The sequence below is a fragment of the Crocuta crocuta genome, unplaced genomic scaffold (genome assembly GCF_008692635.1).
Source record: "Crocuta crocuta isolate KB4526 unplaced genomic scaffold, BGI_CrCroc_1.0 scaffold134, whole genome shotgun sequence".
Taxonomy (NCBI): Eukaryota; Metazoa; Chordata; class Mammalia; order Carnivora; family Hyaenidae; genus Crocuta; species Crocuta crocuta.
Genome location: NW_027530183.1, coordinates 5,464,698 through 5,473,010, shown reverse-complemented (window position 1 = coordinate 5,473,010; position 8,313 = coordinate 5,464,698). Strand labels below are relative to the sequence as shown.

General features: G+C 38.0%; 1 pseudogene; it reads right to left on the bottom strand.

Annotated features, from left to right (window-relative positions):
* Window positions 1-4,779: 4,779 nt before the first annotated feature.
* LOC144232343 (large ribosomal subunit protein uL2 pseudogene) lies at window positions 4,780-7,957 on the bottom strand (annotated as a pseudogene).
* Between the last annotated feature and the right edge of the window lie 356 nt (window positions 7,958-8,313).

Here is an 8,313-nt window from a genome sequence, read left to right as displayed (position 1 = left end):
TCAACAATTTTTTAAGTGCAGGTTCTGCAAAGTGGCTTCTGTGAGATCCTTTGAGAATATGTTCATGAGTATTTGGTGTGGGTGGTGAATTCCATGGTTATTTAAGCTTGAAAACCACTGGTGTAAATGAAGTTAAGCTCTTTTCTGCAGAATTTAGTAGAGCCAGGGGTGCAGTGGGGATTTCCAGATAGGGATTACATATGCACAGTTTCTCAAAATATTTGCCTAAGGAACCATTTTTTTCCCAGTACACCCATAACTTTACTATACTGTGAAACAAGTTGGGGTATAATATAAAAAGTCATCTCTTATTAACTCCTAACACATCTGTTCTGAACCATGTTAAATAGATTCTGGTATCAATTCCAAAATGGGGGAGGGAGAGTGCCACATCAACAAGCAATTCTCAGACATCAGCTAGGTGTCCTACAATTTAACTCAGTTCTGACACTACCTATCTAGAGATAGCATCAGATTCCACAGGGTAAGAGCTGGGTCTTACAAGGCAGCTCCCCCTTCAAACTTTAGCTGCCAGTTTCAAGTCCAAGTTGTTACCAGTGTTTCTGAGCAAATGGCTATAAATCAAAGGTTCCCATGACCTCTTCCTTGGGTTTGATTATTTTGCTAAAGCATCTCACAGAACTCAGAGAACCATTTTGCTTGTTAGATCACCAGTCTGTTACAAAAGGATATGACCCGGGAACAGCCTGATGGAAGGGATGCATAGGGCGAGGTATAGGTGAGCGCACTGAGTTTCTAAGCCCTTTTTGCATGCATGCAACTCTCCTAGTACTTCCTCATGTTCATCAACCCGGAAGCTCTTCAAACTCCCCTCTTTCGAGCGTCAATAGAGGCTTCATTTACATAGGTATGACTGGTTAACTGAGTGGCCATTGTTTATTTATTCAACCTCCAGGCCCTCTCTCCCCCCCAGAAGTTTGGGGGTGTACGAATTAAGTTCCAACCCTCTAATCACAAGGTTTTCCCCACTGGCAACAAACTCCCATTCTTAGGTGCTTTCCAAAAGTCATGACATTAACATAACAAAAGACAACTTATCACTCTCAATACTCAGGAAATTCCAAAGGTTTTAGGAGCTCTGTGCCAGAAACAGTAGAAGACCAAATACATTATTTATTATTTTAAATCACAATTATCACACATGTATACTCTAAGAATTCTTGACCCATTCTTGTCTCCTGGGTTGTAACAAATGACTTAATTTACACAGAAGCTGAAGACTTCTTCACATGAACTCTCCAGTTTATCGTCTCTTCCCCTTCCATTTCTTCCTCTCTTTTCTCCTAAGCTGAAGAAGTGGTAGAGGCGCATGTTAGCAAGTCACCTCATATCTTAACACTGTGTTCCTGAACCTCATCTATAGAAACCTCCTTCCTTAGCTTCTTCACTTCCTTACACTCGAATGTCATATCTGCAAACATGTCAACACTCACCTGACATAAAAACCCTGTCAACCAGCTATCTAACTGCTTGTTATCTCACACTGTCCCCCTTCCTATACTTTGGCCACCAGAAAACTATTCCCTGAATGTGCCCTGTACTTTCTTGCCTCCAGACCTTTGCTCATAGCCCAGATATGATTATTATCATCTTCTCCATCCTGAATGCAATTCAACCAAGAGCTTCCCACAACCTCTAGAATGATCTTTTTTACCTCTACTCTTCTAATACCTACCATGTTCTATTGTAAGGACACAAGTCTAAACAACTAAACCAAACTGACTCCATGACAGGCTTTAAGTTTCCCCTCTAAACTAGGCCTGAGTTTCAGCTTCCCCGAAACTATCAGGCTGTTACACATTACCTAAGGCAGGAGAAACCACCCTTGCAACACCCAATCAAGAAAGGCCAGCGACCACCCTCCACATTACTGAGGGAGAGGCCTATAGATAGAAACTATAGATAGGACCCTGTTACCTAATGTTAAAGTTAACCCGTTAGTCGCCAAACAAGACCCTAGGCTCGCTCTGTGATTGGTTGAATTTAAAGGTACTCTAAACATTGTAATTGGATCCCGCCAAAAGTAACGAATACTCTAGACAATGTGTATGGTTAAACCCTCTGTCAATAATGTTGAATAATTATGATTGGATCACCGTTCCCCTGCCACAACTTCTGTAACTCCCCGGTCACAAACCCCATAAAAACCCTACTCTGCCTTTGCTCGGGGCTCTCAGCACGGATCCACTGCGTTGGTGAGGTCTGGGAGCCCGAGCTCGAGCCCGTAATAAAGCCCTTTGTCTTTGCATGCGTGACTTGGTCTCCCCGGTGGTCTCTGGTCGTTGAGGATACTGTGATCTGGGTATAACACTATTTTGTCTTATATTTTTAGAAACTGTAGGGAAGTTTTTAAATCATATTTATTGAGCTATAATTTAAGTATATATGTTGAGAAATTTTGACAAATATATACACTCATTTAATTATGCCCATAATCTAGATCTATGACATTTTTCCATGACTCCCAAAAGTTCCCTCATGACCCTTGGCAGTTAGTCTAACAGTTAATACAGTCTTAAGCATCATTTAATAATGATAAAGTTATTAGCTCATCAGAATGACATAAAAATCATAAATGCACATCAAAACAAAGCTGCAAAATACATGAAAAAGTGAGAGAATAAAGGTAAAAATAGATATTTCCAGTCACAGTTGGAGATTTTTAAAGTTAATTATGTTTTAAATAGTTTTTTTAAGATTTAAACAGGAAAATAATTGTTAATACTTACCTACACATTTATCACTTGTTTCATTACTTTCTGTAGATCCAAATTTTTATCTGTTATTATTTTCCTTGAACCCGAAGAACTTTTTTTATATATCTTGTCAGAAGATCTGCTGGTGACCAATTCTCTCACAGTTTGTCTGAAAGAAGAGAACTTTTGCTTTTACAGTTGATAGTTTTTCTAGATATATAATTCTAGATTGACAGCAGCACTTTAAAGATATCACTTTGCCCCCTGACTTGCACTGTTGCTAACCAGAAATCTGTTTTCCTTTTTCTTTTTTAATGAATTTTTTAAGAGGAGTTTTAGGTTCATAGCAAAGGCAAGAGGAAGGTACAAAGATTTCCCATATGTCTTCTGCCTCCACACTTGCACAGCTTCTTTTGTTCTGAACCTCTTCTCAACAGAGAGGTATACTTGTTACATTTGATGAACCTACATTGACACATCCTAATTACCCAGAATCCATAATTTTTATTGCAGTTCACTGGTGGTGTTGTACATTCTATAAATTTAGATAAATTTACAATGACATGTATCCATTATTATGTAGTATTTGACAGAATGTTTTCATTGCCCTAAAAATTCCTATTCCTACCGATTCACCCCAACTCCTGGAAACCACTCATTTTTCTCCTGTCTCCATAGTTTTGTATTTTCCAGAATGACATATAATTGCAACCATACAGTATGTAGCCTTTTCAGATTGACTTCTTTCACTTAATAACATGCACTTATGTTTCCTCTATGTCTTTTCATGGCTTCATAGCTCATTTGTTTTGGCAGTGAATAATATCCCATTGTCTAGCTATACCATAATTCATTTATACATTCACCAACTAAAAGACATCTTGGTTGCCTCCATATTTTGGCAATAATGAATGAACTGCTATAAACATCATACATGGGTTTTTGTGTGGACATAAATTTTCAGTCCTTTGGACAAATACCAAAAAAGCACAATTGCTGGTCTTATGTTAAGAATGTGTTTAATGTAACAAATGGTCAAACTGTTCTCCAAAGTAGCTGTACCATTTTGCATTCCCACCAGCAATGAATGAAGAGCTCTTGTTGCTACACACCTCTGTTAGCATTTGGTGTTGTAAATGTTCTGGGTTTTGGCCATTCCAATAGATGTGTAGTGGCATGTCATTGCTGTTTTATCTTGCATTTCACTGATGACATATATGATGTGGAGCATCTTTTCATATGCTTATTTACCATCTGTATATCTTCTTTAGAGAGTGTCTGTTAAGTTCTTTACCTCAGTTTTTAGTCAAGTTGTTTTCTTATTATTGAGTTTTAAGAGTTCTTTGTATATTTTTGATAATGGTCTTTTATCAGATGTATTCTTTGCAAGTATTTTCTCCACATCCCTGACTTATCTTCTCATTCTCTTGACATTGTCTTTCACAGAGCAGAAATTTTTAAGTTTAATGAAGCCCAGCTGACCATTTGTTTCTCTGATGGATTGTACCTTTGATGGTATATCCAAAAAGTCATCACCTTACCCAAAGTTATCTAGGTTTTTTCCAATGTTATCATCTAGAAGTTTTATAGTTGTGCATTTTACATTTAGGCCTATCATCCATTTTGAGTTAATTTTTGTGAAATGTGTAAGGTCTGTGTCTAGATTCATTTTTTTTTCATGTGGGTGCCCAGTTGTTCCAGCACCATTTGTTGAGAAGACTCTTTGCAGGTCACGTGGGTGGCTCAGTCAGTTCAACTCAGGTCATTATCTCTTGGGTTCAAGAGTTCAAGCCCCACATTGGGCTCACTGCTATCAGTGCAGAGCCTGCTTTGGATCCTCTGTCCCCTTTCCTCTGCCCCTCTCCCACTTGCACTCTCTCAAAAATAAATAAATGTTTAAAAAAAAGAAGACTGTCTTTGCTCCATTGTATAGCCTTTGCTCTTTTGTCAAAGACCAGTTGACTATGTTTATGTGAGTCTGTTTCTAAGCTTTGTATTCTGTTCTATTGATCTATTTGTTTATTCTTTCATAATATCATACTGTCCTTTTTTCTGTGGCTTTCTAGTAAGTAGGGGTTGTTTGTTTTAGTGGCAAAAAGACAGATTTTATTGAGCTCCTCAACCCTAGTTCTTTTTCCCCTACAGTCTTGGTTCCCCCAGAGACCCCAGGTCTGGTAGGCAACAATAAGAACTACTTTGCAACCAGCAGAGGTATCTCTACAGATATTAGAAGGTTTGTGATGTGCTGGTGGTTGCTACCTCTGAAAGGATGTTCCCACAGGATTCACAGCCACACCCAGTATATATGGTTAGCAACTTCCTTGCCTTATACTTGTGGTAGGCACAGCCAGCCTTCAGAATGAGCTTGTCGATGTGGCCACCTCCAGCCACCACACCAACATAGTTCTGTTGGCTGAAGAAATGACCTTCTTTGAGCATGAGGACAGCTTCACTTGTGTCTTCTTTTGTCTCAGGGTGGTGGGAGATAAAGTGGCATAGTTCCCAGAGGCTTGGGCCAACTTGCTCCAGTCACCAGGCTTCTCCTCCAAACACACACTTGGGCATAGTATCCACTAGGAGCACATGCCTATGTTGAGCTGGACCTTCTTGACACAGTACACAAACTGGCCAGTGTGGATGCCATTGGGGGTGATGAACAGTTCCCTCCACTTCTTAAACCAGTACAGATCCCAGAAGACTACCTCGGCAAGGGGTGCACTTCCACCCTGGTCATGGAGGATGTCCTTCTCGATGCCCTTGATGAAGCCCAACTGCACTGCCAAGTCCATGGCAAGCAGACATGCAGCACACTTGCCATGCTTCATGTGGGCATGGAACACTAAGCCAGCATCCTTCCTCTACCCCAGAATTATGTTGGCCCATGGCAGTAGTTTGCCACCCCCATAGCTGGGAGAGCTCTAGTAAGCTTTGAAGTCAGGTAATGTCAGTCCTTTGACTTTCTTCTTCTTCACTACTGTGTTGGCTATCTGGGTCTTTTGCCCCTCCATACAAATGTTAGATTAGTCTGTCAATATCCACAAAGTTATTTGCCGGGATTCTGATTGGATTTGCATCACATCTATAGCTCAAGTTGGGTAAAACTGATACCACCACATATTGAGTCTTATTATCCATGAATATGAAAGTATCTCCATTTATTTAGTTCTTTGATCTTGTTTATCAGAGTTTAACAATTTTCCACATGTAAGTCTTATACATGTTTTGTTAGATTTATACCTAAGTATATCATTCTTTGGGTGCTGATGCAAATGACACTATGCTTTTAACTTCAGATTCCACTTGTTCATTGCTAGCATATAGGAAAGCAATTGATTTTTGCATATTAACCTTATATTCTGCAACCTTGCTATAACCACTTATTCTAGTCTTTTTGTCAGTTCTTTCAGATTTTCTACACAGTCATGTCATATATGAAGACAATGTTATTTCTTCCGTCTCAATCTGTGTATCTTTTATTTTCTTTTTTTTTTTATCTTATTGAATTAGCTAGAAATTCCAGTATGATGTTAAAAAGGAGTCATGGGAGGGAACATCCTTTCTTTGTGCCTGATCCTAGTAGGAAAACTTCTAGTTTCTCATTAAGTATGCTGTAAGATATAGACTTTTTGTAGATATTATCAAGTTAAGGAACTTCCCTTCTATTCTTAGTTTGCTCAGAATTTTTACCATGAATGGGTGTTGTATTTTGCCAGATGCTTTTTCTGTATCCATTGATGTGATAGTGCAGTTCTTCTCTTTTAGTCTTTTGATGTAATGGATTACATTAATTGGTTTTTGAATGTTCAATAAGTCTTGCATATCTGGAATTAATCCCACTGGGTTATGGTGTATATTTGTGGCCTTTTAAATCTTTATTTCACTATACATAATGTGATCTATTTCTCTAATGTCTCTTAAAGTTTGCTTTTTGACACTGGTTTTCAGTATTTTAATTATGATATGACTTGATCTTTAATTATTTCCTTAATGTTTATTTTACTTGCCAATTGTTGACCATGTTATATCTGTGGGTCTGTACATTTTCTCAAATTTTGAAATTGATTATCATTATTTCTCCAAAATTTTCTTCTCCTCAATTCTCTTCTTGGACTAGAATTACATTCATGTTAGGTATCTTTTTTTTAATGTTTTATTTATTTCTGAGAGAGAGACAGAGAGAGTATGAGTAGGGGAGAGTCAGAGAGAGAGGGAGACACAGAATCTGAAACAGGCTCTAGGCTCTAGAGATCATGACCTGAGCCGAAGTTGGACGCTTAACCGACTGAGCCACCCAGGCTCCCCCACGTTAGATTTTCTTAATATTGTTCCATAGCTCACTGAAGCTCTATTCAGTATTGTTTTTCATATTTTCTTCTCTCTATCTTTCAACTTCTATGTTTTCTATTTCTAGGTGTTTCAAGGTCATTACTTTTTCATACGCAGCACCTAAACTCCTATTAAATCTATCTTGCAATTTTTTAAATTTTAAGTCTATAGTTAAGCATTGAACAATGCAAGGGGTTGAGGAGTACCAACCTCCTACACAGTTGAAAATTCGTATATAATTTTTAACTCCCAAAAAATCTAGCTCCTAATAGCCTACTGTTGACCAGAAGCCTTACCGGGAACAGAAAGCCGAGTAACACATATTTTGCATGTTATATGTATTATATACTGTATTCTTACAATAAAATGACTAGGGAAAAAAAGTCTATTAACAAAATCATAACAGAAAACACATTTTCACTACGCTATTGTATTTATTGAAAAAATACACATATAAATGGATTCTTGCAATTCAAAACCTTGTTGTTCAAGAGTCAACTGTATATTTTTAATGACCAAAAGTTTCATTTTGGTAGCATTTTTAATATTTATTTATTTGAGAAAGTATATGCATGTGTGTGCACACATGAGGAGAGGAGGGGCAGAGAGAACAGAAGAGAGAAAGAATCCTAAGTGGGCTCTACGCTGTCAGCACAGAGCCCGATGTGTGGTTTGATCTGAATCTTGAGATCATGACCTGAGCTGAAATCAAGAGTCAGATGCTTAAATGACTGAGCCACCCAGGTGCCCCCTTCCATTTTGTTTTTTAATATCTTCCACTTCTGTTTTCATTGTGTTCATGTTTTCTATTAAATCTTTGAGATATTTATACTAGCTATGTTGAAGTCATTGTCTGCTAATTCCATTACCTCCGTCATTTCTGGCTTTGTTCTATTGACTGGTCTTCTAGTCATGGTTATGGTTGTACATATGCTTTTTTCACATATCTAGTAATTTTGATGCTGGACATTGTGGATATTACATGTTAAGTGCTAGATGATTTTGTTTTTGAAATTTGTCTTAATAATCAGGTAAACTACAGTTTAATCCTTTTAAGATTTTTTTGTTCAGGGGCACCTGGGTGGCTCAGTCGGTTAAGTGTCCGACTTTGGCTCAGGTCATGATCTCCAGAGCCTGGAGCCTGTTTCAGATTCTGTATCTCCCTCTCTCTCTGACCCTCCCCTGCTCACGTTCTCTCTCTCTCTCTCTTTCTCTCTCTCTCTCAGAAATAAATAAAACATTAAAATTTATAAGATTTTTTTTGTTTAAA